Below are 20,887 nucleotides of genomic sequence, written 5' to 3' on the forward strand. Positions count from 1 at the left end.
ATATATATATATATATATGTGTGTGTGTGTGTGTGTGTGTGTGTGTGTGTGTTCAATTTTGTTATTCTGCCGATTGGGTTTTACTAATTATTGAAAATGGTATTGCTTTATTGCTTTGAAAATGGAAATTGAATTTCTCAATTTAACGCCCCACGCTTATGTTCTTTAGGCTAAGGGAGACGATGATTAAAGCAAGTGAATGATTATGAAAGAATCGGTGAATGAAAATGTGGGAGGAAACGGAAGTACCCCGAGAAAACGCACGTACACAATGTTATCCACCACAAAGTTACTTGACCGTGAATCGAACAGGGACCCCACTCACCAGAGGTAAGTGCTGTACCTCGGAGCCACCGTACCCCGTTTTACCAGATCTAATCGCGTACAAAGTCCTTTTATCAATTTTTTGCTCGGGGATTTTCGGAGGGAAGGTAGTTTGAATGTAACTACATTTTTACTGCTTTCTAAGAATGCCTGACCTGTATGCAAACAACATAACTATTTGGTGTTGCGTTATCACTTCCTTGCTTGACGAGAAATTGGCTTTTAACAGTCAATTTGACTCACTCTGTATATATCTGTCGATAAATAATAATATAAAGCTGCACGTGCGTAGGTTTTGAGAATATCTACAATACCTTTTTATAGCGATGAAGAATATATTGTTTTTTTCTAATCCAGTGGTGGATTTAGGCCCTCAGCTATTTATGACGGTGACTCCACACCCGAAACCATACATATCTCGTGATAAGCTGTCCACCAACGAAATTGTTCCAGCATATTTTAAACAATTTTGCTTTAGCCACAAACTGTTTTACAGTACATAAACTTTTACTATAGGCTATAAAGACATCTATTTTATCTTATTTCTTAAAGATTTTCTACATAGACTTACTCCGTTGCAGAATTACAGATTTCTCCCATTGTTGTTTGATCTGTAGAAGGCAGTTATCACAGAATCCTTCAGATTTCTCCTAACTGTATACTTATATTCTATATTAACTAGGCTATCAGATTGTGTGTGATGTTGTTTGATTTTTTCTGTCTACTTGTAATGATGGTAATAGTATGAAAAAGAGAAAAAAAATAATAAATACAGTAGAGTACCGACTATCCGGGGTAATGTGGCGGAAAGACAGATCGGATAACGAGAAAGTCGTATAGGCTGGAATTCTATAATTAGTATTTTTTTTTTTAAAAAAAATCCATCCATACTGAAGTGGGTACGTGTAGCGTAGTCATTAACGCTCTCGTCTTCGGTACGAGGGGTCCTGGATTAGATTCCTACTGAGGACACTCAATCAAAAAAAAGTGTAAAAGTTTTTTCAAGCCAGCCATCTTGATTGAGGTTTTCGTGGGTTTTCCTCATTCATACCAGGCAAATGTCGGAATACTACCTAACATCTAGGTCCCAGGCCGCTTCCTTCCTTCCCCAAGCCTTTCTCCCTTCCCTTTCCTCGGATAGTGTGACCGTAGAGGGACATCATCCCTCATACGTGACAGGCTAACATGGCCGTAGATGCCGAAAGCCCAGAAATCTAATTCCTAATCGTAATTCTAGTGACGGTCTAACATGGCCACAGATCCCAAAAGCCTAGAAATCTAATTCCTAATCCTAATCCTAGTGACAGGCTAACATGGCCGTAGATGCCGAAAGCCTAGAAATCTAATTCCTAATCCTAATCCTAGTGACGGTCAAACATGGCCACAGATCCCAAAAGCCTAGAAATCTAATTCCTAATCCTAATCCTAGTGACGGGCTAACATGGCCATAGATGCCGAAAGCCCAGAAATCGAATTCCTAATCGTAATCCTAGTGACGGGCTAACATGGCTATAGATGCCGAAAGCCCAAAAATCTAATTCCTAATCGTAATCCTAGTGACGGGCTAATATGGCCATGGATGCCGAAAGCCCAGAAATCTAATTCCTAATCCTAATCCTAGTGAGAGGCTAACATGGCTATAGATGCCGAAAGACCAAAAATCTAATTCCTAATCCTAATCCTAGTGACGGGCTAACATGGCCATAGATACCGAAAGCCCAGAAATCTAATTTCTAATCCTAATCCCATCCATACCGTCAAAGCCACATTTTTTTAAATAAGAAAATCCGCTTTACATACAAACAATACAGGGTTTCCCAAAAGTAGGTATACACCCCTGCATGGATCAAGTGTAACATTCTAGTTTATTTGTTTATTTGCTTCGGCTCTTCCGAGCTTAAGATGTAAGAAAAATATATTAAGAACAAATACTAAAGATACTAAATCTACCTTATGGATAACAATAAGAAATGATATAAAATACAATGAGCTGATCACTACGGTACTGTATACCTACTTTTTGGCCAACTTCTATAACTAACACATTAAACCAAAATGTGGGCCTAATTCTTAAATAAATGATTTAAACTTGATTTTACGGTTCAGTGACAAATAGTTATAGAAATATAAGGAGGTAAGTTTAAAAGAATAAAAATTTAGTTTTTAGTTTTAGAAAACCTTGATAGATTACTGCTTTCCCTTCGCACATTTGCTTTTTTATGCATATAGGCGTTACAAGTCAAGAAAACCGTTAGAAAAAAATCTCCTAACTTTAATATGGAGTATTTACCTTACCTTTCTTTTCTTTTCTTTTTTAGGGGATAGGTCGGATAGCACGGAAGCCGGATAATAGCGAGCCGGATAGTCGAGAATCTGCTGGACTTTAGTTTCATATTTTTGTCCAAAATTATAGAAAATCCACTTGTCTCCATGCTAGTTCAGTTTGGTAGCACTATGTTAAACTGCAGTGCGTTCAAAAAAAGTCTAGGATAGTTTAACGTGACCAGAAAAAAGTAACTAAACCAGTTCCTCCGATCAATAATAATACTAACTCTATGTCCTATTTAACCCAGAGGTTCAATGCCGCGTTCACAAAAGCTCTCCACTGACTTCTATCCTTAGCCAACTGGATCCAGTTTTTACTTTGTATTCCTATTTCTATGAGATTCATCTTAATATTGTCCTCCCATCTGCACCTAGGTCTTCCTAATGGTCATTTCCTGATTGGATTTCCAGTTAAGTTAAAACTTTGAAAGCGTCCCTATTTTCTTCCATTCTGGCTACATGAACTGCCATCTAAGATAATAGACTTAATGGGCTGTATTCAGTCATTTTCGCGTGTGAATAGCGTCACACTAGAAGGCTGACTACTGCATGAAACATATGTTAGTCGAACTCTTTAGTGTGTCGCTAGTTGCGCGTCAGAATGACTCTGAATACGACCGGATGAGTCTAACAAAGTTTGGTAAACGGTATAAACTATGCAGTTCCTCGTTATGAACTTTCTAGCATTCCTCATTCCTGTTCTTCTTGAGTCCGAATATTCGTCTTAGGATTTTATTCTCAAATACTTTCAGTCTGCGTTCTTCTTTTAGAGTAAGCGAGCATGTTCCGCAACCATATAGGACAGCAGACATGATTATAGTTTTATATATTTTGAGCTTCAAATTCCTCAACAGACTTTACAGCGAAAAAAAAAATTGAACTGAATAATTTCGTGCTTTCAATCAACACTTAATTTCTTCAATAATAACACTAAATTCCATAATGCCGGTAGATATTCGACTTTTCAAGAATGAGAGACTGGTCTAAGTCATTTCGAGATATCGCACAACTGTCAGCAAATGATTCTGGATTAGACTCGTACTGATAATCTTGCTGGTTAATTATGGGTTTACCTTTGACAATAATAACATTTATAATGGCTTTGTTAATTAGAAGAACGGTAGGGTCATTAAAAGGTTGTTTAAAAATTCATGAGATTTAAGTGGCTCTGTTCCCTGTCTTAAAAAGAATTTTAAAAAACAGGGGGAAGGGGCTATGTGAAAAGTAATTATAACTTTTAACTCATCCATCGTGTAAGAATACATCCTTAATTTTGTTTTACAGTTTCCTTTTTTGTGTGTGTCCGTGCCTACACAGAAATAAAAATCGTCATTATACATATATATATATAAAGAAGGTGGATGGGACATTCTCGTAGTAATGTGACTGTAGTTTTTTTTTTTTTTTTTGTTAATGTTAGGAGTGCGAAAGGGTTTTTTTTTTCTTATGAAGTTGCTAGACCAGTTTTATGTGTTGTTTTTATGCCTCGTTATCACTGTTGAAAAAAAAAAGATAATGTAAGAACGGGAGCGATGAAAAAACGAATCGAAATTCCACTAATTTTTGGTGTGGTTCCTCAAAAAAACAGTGTCGCCGCCATACACATTAAGCTATTCCACCTTCCCTACTCGCTAGTCAACCATCCAGCGAGAAATGCAGATAGAGAGGAACTACATTTTATGACTGCCCATTCTGATAATGGTTCAGGTGGAATGAGGCACTTGAGCGTTCGAGACCATTACAAGAGGAAGTTACCTCATAGTTTAATTCCTCTCTCACTCGACAGATGTCTCCCTCGTTGTTATATAGTTAGTACAAGCGGGAGACTGGGGATTGAATTCCGGTGAGAGTTCATGTGGTTCGGATTCCTCTTAAGTTTGTAGGTCCAGACCTCATGTAAACTTGATGCTGAAAAACTTTTTTTTTTTGTTTGTTTGTTTGTTTCGCCGCATGCCTTAGGTTACCGAATTATCGCACACCTGGACAGCTGCCCATGCTCGATTCTAACTTACTTGTTGAAAAAAAAAAAAACATATCCAGAAAGGGATTTCCTCCATCTAACTTTACATATTATATAGTTTAATTTCCACGATGTTGATTTTCATAGAATCGAACAAGACACTCCACTTCGAATGTGTTTTTATACTGCGTATATGATAAGTTTAACAAACTTATTTACTGTAGACTTATGTTTTGATGTTAACTCTTGTACATTAGTTTATGACTTCCAATGAATTTCATAAATATGTGTTGAAATTGCAAGATAAGAGGAGCCACGGTGTCTCAGTGGTAGAGCGTTCACCTCTGGTCTCTGGTTCGATCCCAGCTCACGCCAAGTGGGCTTTGTGGTGAACCAACACCGTGTTCGTGGGTTTCATCGAGATTCTCACGTTTCCTCTGACTTTATTCCTTCCACCATTGCATTCATTTCTCACATCACCGTATCCTTTAGCCTAGCCGGCATAAACGTGGGACGTAAAACCTAAAACATTTCATTTTGTTGCAAGGTAGATAATTGTTAAGAAATGGCAAAACAGCAGATAAATATACGAATGAAGACCATTGTTAATTATCAATTACTATAAGGCAAGAAATGGCCTTGTTAAGTAGGAGTAAAAGTGGATCTGAAAAAGTAGGGTAACGCATGACGTTACGCCGTTTCCCCGTGCCTATCTTTACCCATTGTAATTTTTTTTAGAAAGTGGGGGACGCCACAGATATTTTCTGGAAGTGGAGGACGTCGTCACCCCGAGTTCCCCCTCACTTTTACTCCTACTGTTAAGTTCATGAAGTACTTACTAATCAAAATGGTTAAGTAATGAAATGTAATTTGAAGAAGGGTTAACTTAATATATTTTCAAAGACCAAAATAACTTATGTATTGCACATATGCCTAGAGATTTTGACAACGTGTGTCTTATATTTACAGTCGAGAAATATGGTAACATACATTATCCCGCTATCGAAACGAGCTGACAAATCTATCACTTACCAAAAGTGATAGTCTAGATTTGCCTGTCAGCTCGTTTCAATAGCGGAGAATATTGGGCCAATGGAACCTTAATAAAATCCCATCTCGAAAGGCAGAAATTCCCATTGTGCTCTTAAATTTCACACTCACTGTGCTAATTACAAAATTTTCAAAACATTTATAAATTATAACAATTGAAAATACTGTATAACTCTTAATTTCTTCAACATTTGAGTGTATTATTCTTAAATTCCGATCTTCGAAATTTCTAATAAGTATTTTCCTTGATTAAAAGGAATTATTGAAATTGTTGATGAAAGCAAGTACATTTTGTTATCATAATTTAGATTTCCAGTACGCTTTTGTGCCATAATCTTCAACTAAATATATTAAAATAGGCAAACGTCATTCCCCAGTTATTTCGTATAGGGCCTTTTAGAAATTCACTGTTTGTCCTGTCGTTACTGCGCCTCGAAGAACAGCTGTGTGTTAAAACAACAACTTTTCAGGAGAAGCAAAGAAACATTCCAAACTTGCCAAATTTTGCCAAATATACACGGAAACACTGAAAAATATAATAGAATTGGTTTATGCACTGGATATCGTTGTAGCTTGCTTCAACAATATTATATTACAGTACCATTTTTGAGTCTACGTAGCACATGTCGATTTATCTTTTGCGCCTTTATAAGCCCATAGAGCATACGTAATGAAAACTTGAAGCCTTTAATTTCAATCTATTTTATTTTTTCGTTCTGTGGCGAAACAATGGAGTACAATTTACGTTTCTGGTGCTTTATTATTATTATTATTATTATTATTATTATTATTATTATTATTATTATTATTATTATTATTATTATTATTATTATTATTATTATTCGTAAGTTCCTGTATAAATAACTTTCACACTAACATGCGCTTTCCAACAACAAAATTTGATAATTAGCATCGATTTCATATTTATTCAAGCGTCATTAGCCTATACACCTCGCTCAAAGAGAATTTTGTTGATGTCGATAAAATAAATAGACCTACCTACATGTTAAATCCCATGATTTTGACGAAAATTCCCTTTATCCCTATTTGAAATATTAACGTCAAAAATCCCACAAAATGGGATATTTCCCATGGATTCGCATCATTGCGTTGGACTCCTAGGGCCTTATGCTGAGTCGTTCTGACGCGTGATTAGTGCCATACTAAAGAGTTCAATTAACATAATTCGCCTTCTGCAGAGTCATGTTCACATTAGATTAGCGTGATATTAAAGGCTGACTAATGCAGGAAACATGTTAGTCGAACTCTTTAGAATGGCACTAATCACGCGTCAGAACGACTCTGCGTAAGGCCCAGTTTCCTGCAGTAGTCAGGCCTTTAGTATGACGCTAATCATACGTAAACAACTCTGCATAAGTAAAAATCAGTTGTGAATATATATATATATATATATATATATATATTCACTTTACGTATTTAGCTATACGGTAGTGAGCTTTCTTGTTTTCTCTGAAACTACATATTTCCAATTAACAATCACCTTAATTAGATTAAAATACTAGAATAAATACACATACTGAACAATACGCATGACCTCGAGTATTACCCATTCGTTTTGTGCATATGTAGAGTAGAGATTTTTTCTGAGAAGACAATGGAAACATTTTTGAGGGTCGAAAGAATTGCTCTTCCAGTCTTCATTAAAGTTCCTAAATATATTCCAGAGGAAGAAGCAACAATGCAAACAAAAGAGGATCACTGGAACGTAACAACAGTAGTAAATAAAGATAGAAAATTACAATTAAAAAAAAAAAAGAAACGTATTCCTGCTTGTCTGGAATTGTGATCTCCCTTCAGAAGGTTTACGGGATGTGCGGTTTTCTCTTCCCTCGTGTGGAAACAAAACCTTTTCCCCTGATCCTTGTGAAAGGGAGTCACAAATTTAGAACAGGTCGTTGCTTGCAACCGACAACGTAACAAATCGCTCGCTCGCTCTTTTTCTCTGCGTTCGAAGGAAGAAGTTAAACATCCTGATCACTTGGCTAATTATCACGGGGGATAGGTTGACCAGTAGATCAAGGGTTTCCATCTATCACGGAGTTTACGTCAACTGTAGTACTAACTTTTCCGTTGTAACAATCAATATTTATATCTACCTGAATGTTACAGATATATATCTATCTTTATATCTATCTACAGGTTCTATCCCAATAAGCCTAACGTAGCAAGATGGAGCGCCTAAGCCAGTAGATTAGGGAATGGCAGTGGCGTATGCAAAGGGTTTCGTGGTTTAACCGCTCTTGAGCAAGGTATTATGGGAAAATAAACATATACTATGTTTACTGTGTTCTAAAATGGTGCCGACGAACAACAGAGCGCTATTCTACAGATCAAGATAAAGGGAAAATGCTATATTATAGTATACCCTTCGGGGCTTCGTTTAACCGCTATCGGGAATCAAGAAATTTCACAATGTGGCAAGGTCGCAAATTAACTTGGAAGAATTATCATACGTTAATAGATGGTACTAATCTCAACGTCTATCGACTTTAGCTTCCATCTGGAAAGAATCCACGCAAATATTTGATGTTGCCACATAGTGCAATTCGTGTCTCCAGACGAGTATCCGAAAGCTATATAATTATATTTTTTCGCCTTACTTTAACTTGTAGAATAGTGCTCTCTAATCCGTGAGTCCGATATACAAAAATACGCCTCTCCTAAAACACAATGAAATCGAGTGCTTTAACACCCCATGATTAAATTCTGGGTATGTCACTGGGCATGGTTACCAGTTCCTTCCTTCAATTGTTCAGAAATGATTTTAGGTATATTAAAGGGACCCTTTCCTCCTATTATTATATCACATTGACTTGATCCTTAGTCTTCCGTTGCAAGCGCTGTTATCGTCTGAAGGAATTCCACTGAGTTTCTCTCACTTAGCAACAGCTGAACCCTTATTGGCTGAACGCGAGGGTGTGTAAGGGTGTGAGATTTAGTTCGCATTTTTGCCACGGCTCAAGACATTTTGGCAGCACAATACAATGTTGGCATGCTTTTACTTAGTAGTGGTGCAGAAGTTCCTTTACTGATTGTTCTTTTCTTTTTTTCTTTTTAATATTAAGACAATAATATTTCACATTTTAATTTCTGGATTTAGCCTTTATATAATGCACTTACATTTATTATTATTAACTTACTAACTGAAATGCTCATTCTCCGCATGCGGAGAATGGGGTAAACGGAAAATATTTCAACCTTTTTTTTACCACTATAGGAAGGGTGTTTGGTGCTATATGACTGCAAAGGAGGTACCCTATTTTAATATGAGAATATCCATTTAACGAATTTTTCATTGTTACTGCGGTTTGAATGTTTTTTAAAAGCAAAAACAGAACACTGGTTGCTACGCAATGCAGATAAAAATTAAGAGGCCTCATCCCGGCGAAATTCAAGTACCGCTAATTTTACAGTAATTATGTGATATCTTCAAATAGATAAAAGATAATCGAAATGTGGAACAACAGCGCTCTAGACAACATCATTTTACATGAGATACCGTTATCACGACTCACTTATCTACTTTCGATTTCGAGCCATTTTGAAAATCGTCATTTATTTTCTAAACGGCTAAAAACGGAAAGCCACTAGGTGACTTGTGATAACGGTACCTCACGCAAAATAATATTGTCTATGACGCTCTTGTTACACATTTCAATTATCTTTTATCTATTTGAAGATATCACATAATTATTGTAATATAAGCGGTATTTTAATTTCGCCGGGATGAGGCCTCTTCACCCATTGTCTTTAATATTAAATTGTATGCTGGCATTGCAACGCCGTCGCTAGGGCCTTTTTGACCTGCAGGAAATACTTTGGAGAAAACTAATATGCTAAAACCCTAAGTTGTGTTATTTTCCACTCATGTAAGAAGAATCATGAAAATCGATGCAGCGGTTTAGGACGAGCTAACTACTAAACACCATTATCTTCAATTTTATTTACATAAATTAATTTTAACTTTAAATTCATGATTTAAATTTAAAAAATCATTATTTTATTTATTTTCTTTTCGTTTATTTTGTAGGTTTATTTCCCTGGAAACGTATTAACTGCTGGAGTTTAACCAGAATCAAATAACTGAAAAATTGAAGGTAAGTTACAACATTAGAGTTATTAGTGAAACTATAAATAAAGCTTTAATCCTGTAGCAAGAGGGAAACTTGAAGAGGGCTATGCTGTCCCTAAATTATGTTTTTTTTTTTTTTCAAAATTGACTCTAAACCAAATATAAAATTCTTGTAATTTTATTTACTAAATTAAAGTCAACTTAGCATATTTTAACAATTTATATAACTGTGCAATATACTATTTTTGAAAATACATGAGAGAGGAAACATCTTCGGCGTTGCCCCTGAGCTGACATGTACGGTCTTGTCTAACTTATATTTCAAGATTCTAACCAATCAGCTTAGCGAGCTAGAAAACTATGGATTCGACACTAATATCGGTCATTTTGGACGTTTTATTTTTCAAATCTGTATTTCAGTAAGAGGTAGAATGATTACATGTACGAGGTGTGGCAAATAAATATCGAGACGTGTCATAAATATGATGTATTGCAAAGAAAGTTACGATTGACTGTTATCTCCTTCAATATACTCCCCTCCCCTATCTACACACCGCTGCATACGTGCCCTGAATTGTTCAAAGCAATGCTGTAGGTCATCAGATGTCACACTGTTCAACAACTCTGCTGTTTTACGTTTCACCTCTTCCACATACTGAGAATGTGTTCCCTTCAATGCACTCTTTACTTTTGGGAATAGATAAAAGTCACAGGGAACCAGGTCCGGGGAATACGGAGGATGCTCGAGCACAGAAATGTGATTGGATGCTAAAAAATGCTTCACAGAAAGGGCATTATGGGCAGGCGCATTGGCTTGGTGGAGGATCCATGCATCGTTCTTCCACAAATCCGGTCTCTTCTTCTTTATTCTTTCCCTCAGCTTAATTAGGACTTCTTTGTAGTAAGTCTGATTTACCGTTTGACCCTGAGGCACCCATTCAATCATGATGATACCCCTGATATCGAAAAAAAAAAAACGATGAGCATTGCCTTCACTTTGGACTTGTTCGTTCATGCTTTTTTCATTCTTGGCGATGTGGGAGTCTTCCAGTGCATGGATTGACGCTTAGTCTCGGGGTCGTATTGGAAAATCTATGTTTCATTACATGTGATGACACGTGTTAGTAAGTCTGGTCCTGCTTTGAGTCGTTCCATGACGTCACAGCAAATGATCTTTCAAATGTCTTTTTGTTCCTGAGAAAGGTTTTTCGGGACAATTTTTGCACAAACTTTTGTCATGCAAAATTTGTCTTACTGTCTCTTTGTTAATGTTCGTCATGTCTGCGATCATCCGAATGCTCAGACGTCTGTCTTTCCGCATAAGTTCATTATTATTATTATTATTATTATTATTATTATTATTATTATTATTATTATTATTATTATTATTATTATTATTATTATTATTTAATTTTCGTCCGTTCTTGAAGTCAAAGGGCGGCCGGCTCGTTCATCATCTTCAACCTCCTCCCTACCTTCTGAAAATCTTTTGTGCCATTCGAAAACTCGCGCACGTGACATAGCATTATCACCATACACCTCTTTTAACATTGCACAACATTCAGTCAGTGTTTTGTTTAATTTCACCAGAAATTTGATGTTAATGCACTGCTCAACTTTACTGTTCACCATGATTCCGGCACTACTACAGAACACTGTCCTCTTAATGCAAGCCTGCAAAGAAAAGAAAAGCTTTCAGAATCATGAAACAAACAGTGGCTGCTCATGAAGGTTCAAGATCAACAACATATCATTAGCTACCTTCTCCCACGATCCTGCGCGACAGGAGGTGAGCAGTCTCGTTATTTAATTGCCACACCTCGTATACGGTTTGCAGATGATATGGTGCTTGTTGCGGAATCTGGAAAGAAAATCAATAAGATGTTAGAAAAATTGAGAAAGGACTGAAGAATATGGAATGAAAATAAATGTCAGAAAGACAAAAGCCATGGTGACTGGAAGGAAGTGGTCGGTGTCAAATGTAGAGGCACGAGGGGAGAAAATAGAACAGGTAGTTAGTTTCCGATACTTGGGTAGTATTGTTAGTAATGATATGAAGTCTGAACGTGAAATAAAAGCAAGGATAGGAATGGCAAAAGAAGCCTTTAGGAAGAAGAAAATGCTATTTTATGGGACTTTGGATAAGAATTGATAAAAATGCTTCGTGTGGAGTATTGTTCTGTATGAGTCAGATACGGGAATGTTAAACAAAATGATGAAAAACGAGTGGAAGCTTTCGAAATGTGGATGTGAAGAAGAAAGGAGAGAATTAGCTGGGTCGATAGGAAAATGAATGAGAAGGTATTAGAAATTACGGGCGAGAAAACAACAATTTTAGACATTATTATTAAGAAGAAGAGAAACTGGTTGGGATATTGGTTAAGAAGGAACTGTATCATGAGGAACGTGCTAGAGGGTATGGTACCAGGAAAGAGAGAGAGGGGACGAAGGAAACTACAATTACTGGACGATATGAAAACAGAAAAATTGTACGTGAAAACGAAGAGGTTAGGGGAAGACCATGGACCATGGAAGCTTCTCAGTTGCGACAAGTGACCTGTCAATACTGGCAGAATACCTATGATGATGATGCTGTAAACAGTTGGGAGCTTTTACTGGTTTTTAACATATGGTCTGTGGTTTGGAAACAGTGTACCGCTACATAACGGAAATATAAATTGTTTATATATATATATATATATATATATATATATATATATATATATATATATATATATATATATATATATATATTTTCTAAGGATAAGGTAAATTGATGTATCTGAACCTAAAATTTTCGGAGTGGATATGGAGCAACACTGACAATAAGCTTGCAATTTCTCTTGGTACAGTACAATGAAAAGACAGGGCGAATAAGCTTCACAGCCCTTTGCTTGGCCAGGTGAGATCTGAAATTAGTCTATCAAACGGTCCGATAAGCACAGTCAGCTAACGGTACAGCTTTTGAAAAGGGGTCGCTCAAAATTACCTTTCATGGATCCATTTCATTTCTCCTCGGAGGGAGGACTATAGACAACAAAAAGTGAGAAAGGAAGGATTTCTAGTGGGTAACTTTCTCGCTTTACCATTCCTTTTTCTTTCTCTCTGTCATTCATTCATTCATTCATTCTGTTTTAATGAGCAAATGAAGTCAAAAGCGGAAGACGAACAAGCGACGGCAATAACGACAGCATTTTCACCCTCTGTCAGAAGGTTTCTGCACTTCCTGTACGCTGTGTCGGAAGAGGCTTTGAATGACGAAGCAATTCTATTTTGCCACCGTCATTAGAAGCGGATGAAGTTATATTTTAGCTGAATCTCTTTGTGCTAAAATGTGCGTGTTGTGTTCCTATTATACTCCAAGAATTCCGTCACTACAATGTGTTTCTAGTTTTAATTAAACTTAGGGTACTGATTGCTCTCATCTGAACATCCTGAGGTTTAAATTAAAATGATTCTGTTTTCTTTCTTTTGAGTATTTACAAAAAGAAAAAAAAGTCTTCTAGACTTCATTCGTCTCCTCGAATCAGGGACTATATGTCATCAATAATTTCTATCCCAAGATTCTGCCATTAGTTGGCAGATCGCTTATTTCAACTTGAAAATTTTCTTTAAGCAGGTCATTTGCAGCAACTTGGGAATGAATGTTCTTTGCCATTCCACCACCATTGACAGATCACCTGCCGTAACTAGAAAAGTCTGTATGCCATCATTGACAGATCACCTGCTGGGAACTTGAAAGGCTTCTCTGTTGTCACTAACAGGTCACTCGCCGCAAATTTGAGAAGCTTCTGTAACATCATTGACAGATCACTTGTCGTAACTTGAAAATTTTCTTTATCACCATTTACAGATCATTTGTCGCAACTTGAAAATTTTCTCTGCCATCATTAACAAGTTACTTGCAGCAACTTGGGAATATTTTTTGCCATCATTGGACAGAACGCCTGGCGTAACTAGAAAAGCTTATTTGTCATCATTGGCAGATCACCTGCCGTTACTTGAAAAGCTTCTCTGCTATCATTGACAGACAGGTTGCCTGCCATAACTTGAAACTTCTCTGCCGTCATTTTGCCGCAAACTTGAGAAGCTTCTGTACCATTACTGATAGATCACTTGTCGTAACTTGAAAAGCTTCTTTACCACCATTGACAGATCACTTGCCGCAGCTTGAAAATCTTCTCTGCCATCACTAACAGGTTACTTGCAGCAACTTGGGAATATTCTCTGCCATCATTGCATAGATCGCCTGTTTGACTAGAAAAGTTTATATGTCATCATTGACAGATCACCTCCGTAACTTGTAAAAGGTTTGTGCTATCATTGACCCCGATCACTTGATGCAAAATTGAAAATATTATCTGTCGTCATTGACAGGGCATTTGCCGCAATTAGAGAAGCTTCTCTATCATTATTGAGATTTAACTTGGCATAACTTCTTTGCCATCCTTGACAGTTTAAAAGCATCCTTGTCACCATTTATAGATCACTTGTCACAAACTAAGAAGTCTCTGTGCCACTATGGACAGGTGATTTGCCGCATCTTGCAAAGCTTATGTGCCGCAGTCGACAGGTCACTGCATTTTGAAAAATGTTTCTGCCATTAATACCAGATTACTTGCTGCAATTTGAAAAGCTATTCTCTGCCACCAGTAACAGGACAATTGAAAAGTTTTCTTTAGCATCACTGTTTGGTTATTTGTAGCAATTTGAGTAGCATCTCTGCTATCATTGACAGATTACTTACTGCAAGTTGAAAAGCTCTGTAATCATTGAGCATGTCACTTACCGCAAGTTGAAAAGTTTCTCTGACATTATTGACAGGCCACTTGCAGCAAATTTTAGTTTGTTTCCAATCATTGACAGGCCATGTTGCTTCAAGTTAGAAAGTTACTCTCCCATCGAAGTCGTGTGGTTTGTCACAACTGGATTGTGATTGGCATACTATATCATTTGTTATTGCTGATTTATCACACAATTGTGAAGATTAACACATAATTGTCGCAGCAGCTAAGGGATGCCAGATGGTTATACTACAAGTCATGTCCATGTTTATGTTTGTTATAAACAAACTACACACATACAGTATCAAACACGGTACGGATCACGACTTGTTCCACAATTAATCCACAGTTAATTTTGTTGAAATTGAGTTCAGCGCTCAAGATATCCATTGGTATGGTTTGAAATCCTTGAAATGGGTATGACATACCGTTTTTGAGTGCTTGAATGTGTGATGAACTTTGAATCTAGACATACCATAATTACAGTACATTTTGAAGTTGTAACTGTTTTAACAATGACATTTCCCCGTGACCATGGGGGACGCGGTGGCTCAGTGATAGAGCGTTCACCTCCGGTGCTTGGGGTCCCTGGTTCGATCCCAGCTCCCGCCAAGTGAACTTTGTGGTGGACAAACACCGTGTGCGTGGGTTTTCTCGGGGTTCTCCCGTTTCCTCCCACTTTCTTCATTCCACCCTTTCACTCATCTCTCATTATCACCGTCTCCTTTAGCCTAACCGGCATAACCGTGGGACGTTAAACTTAGAGATTTCATTTCATTTTTCCCCGTGACCATGACATCGCTCTTGAGAAGCCAGGGTTTATTTACTTCAGTAACTAAGTTATTTGTGATGTTTTGAGCTTCATAAGTTAACATGTGTACAATTCTTACACATGTTTATTGGCATTGATTATTGCGACAGCCTGGTTTAGCTACTTAAAACCTGATTCTTTAGTCATATATCATATAACATATAGAAGAGCATTATGTAACAGGAGGTAAAATTAATGGCATTGTTCAATTAAATTTCATTCATAATGTATAACGGGTGCTCTAAAAATGGCGCCCACGGACCGCAGAATACTATTCTACAGATCGAAGTAAAATGAAAATATCATTACATAGTAATGGTATACCCTCTTTCAGGCGCTAGACTCAGCCAAAATTTTACGATGTGGCAATGTCTTAGGTAAACTTTGAATTACTAGCAATATTGCATTACGAATCCATCAACACTGAGAAAAAAAATGTAGGTAGCGTACTTAAAAAGGTAGGTTACATGTGTAATTTCTGTAATTTTTGGACTTAACGCACAGCAGACGTATAACTGGAAACGTATGTTTTATAATAATTTCCGTGTAAGTGTTCTATCTATACGCACTTTCCGTATGAAACAATAGGCGGTCAGGATCTCACATACAAATTGACGCATATAACATATAGCTGAGGAATGTAACATAAGTAAAAATGAAAATGAAATTTTTGAGTTTTACGTCCCACGGTTATGCCGGTTAGGCTAAAGGAGACGGTGATGATGAGTAATGAACGAAATGGTGGAATGAAGAAATTGGGAGGAAACCCACGCACACGGCGTTTGTCCACCACAAAGTTCACTTGGCGGGGGCTGGGATCGAACCCGGGACCCCAAGCACCAGAAGTGAACGCTCTAACCACTGAGCCACCGCGGCCCCAAGTAAGATAAATATATGCATGTGATATACGGAAAACTATTAGAAGTCAGATATTCTGCAAGGCATGATGTAACACCTAAGGGCAGTGCGCATCTAGAATATGGATAACATATGCTTCATACTGACTTCTGTAGTAAGCAAGAGGATTCCGTATATTTGTACTATATACCGCTGTCCGGAGAACGGATTTTTCTCAGTGAAGTAGTTACATCGATTTTCGTTAAAGCTGGTAGATTTTGACACTAACCCCATCTTTTAACCTGGTATATCTCTCATCTACTTCGTTGTCACATTGTCATTTTTTTTTTTTTTTGAACACAGGAGATCGCGCACTGAGAAAAAAAAAATGCATGTGGCATACTTAAAATCGTATGTTACATTTGTAAATCCTGTAGTTCTTGGACTTAACGTACAGCAAACGTATAACTGAAAATGCATGTTTTATAATATTTTCTATACGTACTTTCCGTATAAAACAATATAGGTGGTCAGGATCTCACATACAAATGGACGTATGTAACATATAGCTGACGAAGATAATATACATATATGTATGTAATATAAGGAAGACTGTTTGATATCAGACATCCTGCAACGACATAATGTAACATCTAAGGGCAGTGCCTATGTAGCATACGGATAATGTATGCTCCGTAGTGATTTCTGTAGTAAGCAAGAGGATTCCGTATATTTGTACAACATACCGCTGTTCGAAGAACGGATTTTTCTCATTGCGAAAGTGGTGTTGTCCTCTAGATGAGGCAGAATTTTTGAGATGAGATACGAAACGAGACAGCTCTTCCAATAGGAGCATCCATACTTTTCTAGATGGGGCAGTTCTACCAATGGAAGCATCTATTCTTATCGAGATGAGACAGTTCTACCAATAGAAGCATCTATTCTTTTCGAGATGAGACAGTTCTACCAATACGAGCATCTATACTTTTCGAGACGAGGCAGCACTTTTCCGAGACGAGACAGCCTGAAAATCTAGTCTTGTGGACAACACTACCCGGAAGATGAGTAATTTTCTGTGACCCATAATGCACCATTTCGAGAACACCCGGTATATGTATTTCTGTCCATTATACATAGTGCGGAAATTGAACCAATTAGAAACCAAAACATATCTATTACTTGAGAAACAAACCATTTTGAACTATTATTGAAGATTCATTTCACATAGGCTACAGATATATTTTGTACAGTAATAACATAATAGAGAGATAATCAAAGTCGTGTTTCAAATAGAATCAGCCATTTACGACAGAAACTATCTATAGTAGAATATCAAATATCTATTCGTTCACAAGGCATACATATAGTAATATATCATGATTGGGTGCTGAGACTGTATGCATTTAATAAGAGAGATAAACTAGGCATTATGTAATATTTTGTTCCATATGTTGTTTCCAGTGAGAAATATTATCTTTACGGAGATAAATAGTTGCAACTATTAATACGATTGCGCGATGTCCCGCTTTGATATTTCAGACATTAAATTTCGAAGACTATAAAATGCAGGATTAAACATGGTTGTTATTAGAGCGTTGTGCGATAAAACGAAATATCAAACCATGCGAAATGCTAGAAGCCAACAGATAAAGTTTAATTATACTAAGCTAAATCAGTGTTGCCATGTAAAAGGGTTTATCCGTAGATTGGTGGTATAGTTTTTTTTTTTTTTTTTACTTCCTTCCTTTATTAAATATAAGGATTTTTACTACAAAAATTCAGTCATTTAACTAAGTATGCCGGTTTCAATAGTGATTTGTATAGAGCAAAGAATGGTATGGGACAGCGAGAAATCAGTGGCGGATCTAGAAGGTAAAAACTGGGGGGAGGGTGGTAGCTGAACCAAGACTATGATAGGTATATCCTGAGTTTCGCATAAATTTTCAAAAATATGTGATATCTTAAATTGTTTTTGTCACAGTTGATGTAATTAATAAAATAATGTAGGTATTAAGTATACTTTTAGTACAAGTACGTAGGGAGAATCAAACCCCAAAACAATCCTTGGCGGTCTTACTGTATAATATATCATTATGGTTACTATAGGCAGTGGTTCCCCCCCCTCATGTCCATGACGCACCCCCCTCAATTGTCTATCCGTAGTGTTCTTCCATGAAAAAAAAATCTTTTCGATTAATTTTGACACCCCCTCAAACATATTTATATAGATTTTTACCCCCCCAAAATATTTCAATGACGCAGTTTGCGTCATAGCCCCCCCCTTGTGGGCACCCCTGCTATAGGGAAACAAAAGACTTTCACCCCATATTTCATTATGGGGCCTCCCCTAACTTCTTTATACACCCTCACAAACGTTTGTGGTTGGTGCGGATCACTGCTTTTCGATGTTGTATCAGAATAGATTAATGTTTCAATATTCTCTTTTCTTGTGATGTCTTTAAATAGCCTATAAGTTTTTAAAGACTTATTTGTGAAGTTGGCCCCCTTTCTGATTCATCAAAAATAATCAACAATATAACTTTTCACTTGTTTTACTTAATCTCTTTATCACATTAGCTCATTCTCTGTTCTCGTCGTTGTGTAAGGGATGTGTATAGGGTTTACAAATGCAGTGTGGGTGTCTATTAGTACAGCGGTGGACACTTCTAAATGGTACAGCCATGTGGAGATTTACGGCTAAGGTGTACCATTTAGAAGTGTCCACCGCTGTACAATATCATTAGGACTTGAATCAGTGGCATAATAATAGGGTAGGCAGAGTAGCCATTGCTTAGGGGCACAGTGTGTTTGGATATATTAGGGGGTATGGGGCCGCAACTACGGATTTTGCCTAGGAACGCCAAACGCCATTCTTACGTCACGAACATGAATTTTTATGTTACGTCATATTTTAATCTTGGCTTTCTTGCCCATGTTTAAGTTAGCCCGAAGAAGAGTTATTTTGAGCTAATGTGGCACGGTATCGGTAACAAGTAACTCATCATTCATTCATCATGCTGACGCGTGGAAATTGTATATTTTTAAATAGGTCTACTTTTTAATTTGAGGATGTAGTCTATACTCTTAGTTTGTTGTCTCCATCCATTGTTAAACCTATCAGCATTATTTAACAATATATATTATTTGGCCATACCATATATATATATATATATATATATATATATATATATATATATATATATATATATATATATATATTGCACTTTTCATTAAAAACATCATGTTACAATCGACCCAGGCAAGGGGACATTTGTAACAAGACAGATGCTGTATTGAAATGGTTCGTAACTTTTTATATTAAAAGTTGTAATGCATGAAAAAAATTGAATGGAACAACAAAGCTTCACTTATGATATTGTGTAATTTTCAGACTTATTGAAGCATAAACACGTGAGAAAAAAAAAAATAAATAAAATGTAAAATTTGTTACAATTGTCCTCGGTCTCCCCTACTCTGAGAAAACCCACGGACATGATGTTTCCACCACAATCTTATTTGGCTAGGAATCGAACATGGACCCTATATATCAGTGGTAAGCGCGGTGCTTGGGGTCCCTGGTTCGATCCCAGCTCGCGCTGTGTGGACTTTGTGGTGGACATACACCGTGCTCGTGGATTTTCTCGGGGTTCTCCCGTTTCCTCTCACTCTCTTCATTCCACCATTTCACTCATTTCTCATTATCACCGTCTCCTTTAGCCTAACCGGCATAACCGTGGGACTTTAAACTTAAAGATTTCATTTCATTGAATTGAATTGAAAACTTCAGTTTAAGGTAATAACTGTAGAACATTTAGTAGCGTCCTTGTCTTTCACATTTACATACAATTAACTTGAAATCACATTTATTATTTTAGATTACCCCTGCCCAATGTTTACAATTATTCTGAATAGTTCCCCATAGTTGTATTGTATCCTGTGTACTAAATACGTATTGCTATTGATATCAGCACTGAGGATTAAATGAGAGTGGAATTTTTTGAATATTGTGTGTTGTGGAAATTTCCAGCCAGGCAATTCAACCCTAGAGCAACACAAGAGAATATTGTCACAGATGCTGCATGTTGTGTCCGTCAACGGACTGGTAATTGTGAAGGACGGATTGACATAGGAATAATTACAACTCCATTCAGTTTGCGGCCACACTCAATTGTTTTCTACATGTTTCAAACCTCCATGCTTTCAACTTTTTATTTTTTTTTTTCACAAACTACATTCTGCTTCAAATGGACATCTTTGTTTGGCTGTCCCCTACCGTTACGTCACACCATTTTGTTAAAAACACGGACTGAAAAAGCTTTCTGGTATATTGAGTTACATTTACAGCACGTTATTGTTACTTGGCAAAGAAAGAAAAATCAAAATGAAGATTGCAACTGGAAAGAATTATGAATTTTATACGTCTTCTGAGCAAATTGCTTTAGAATTCTCGCTTCCTTCAAATTTTAAACGTCCTCAGAACAAATTATTATGGGATTCTCGTTATTTTCCATGAATTTATGCATCCTCAAAACAAATAATTATGGGATTTTTATTATTTCCTTTAAATTTTTGACGTAGGCCTATTCAATGCAACTTATGACACTTAACATTATTTCAAAAAACAACTGTATTTGTCTTCATTGTAAATTGCTATGGAATTTTGATTGTTTTCTTCAAAATTTTCAAATTCTTTGAGCACATAC

General features: G+C 36.8%; 1 protein-coding gene across 2 annotated transcripts in view; it reads left to right on the forward strand.

Moving 5' to 3' along the window:
* Positions 1-20,887, forward strand: part of LOC145670388 (uncharacterized) — a 382,033-nt gene that overhangs the window by 225,137 nt on the left and 136,009 nt on the right. For both annotated transcript variants that reach the window (XM_081739007.1, XM_081739008.1), the window contains exon 3: positions 9,711-9,777. The gene's annotated coding sequence lies outside the window, so the exon portion shown is untranslated. The remainder of the gene's footprint in view (positions 1-9,710; positions 9,778-20,887) is intronic.

Source organism: Thermobia domestica, chromosome 14 (assembly GCF_964235325.1).
Source record: "Thermobia domestica chromosome 14, izTheDome1.hap1.1, whole genome shotgun sequence".
NCBI classification, from domain to species: Eukaryota; Metazoa; Arthropoda; class Insecta; order Zygentoma; family Lepismatidae; genus Thermobia; species Thermobia domestica.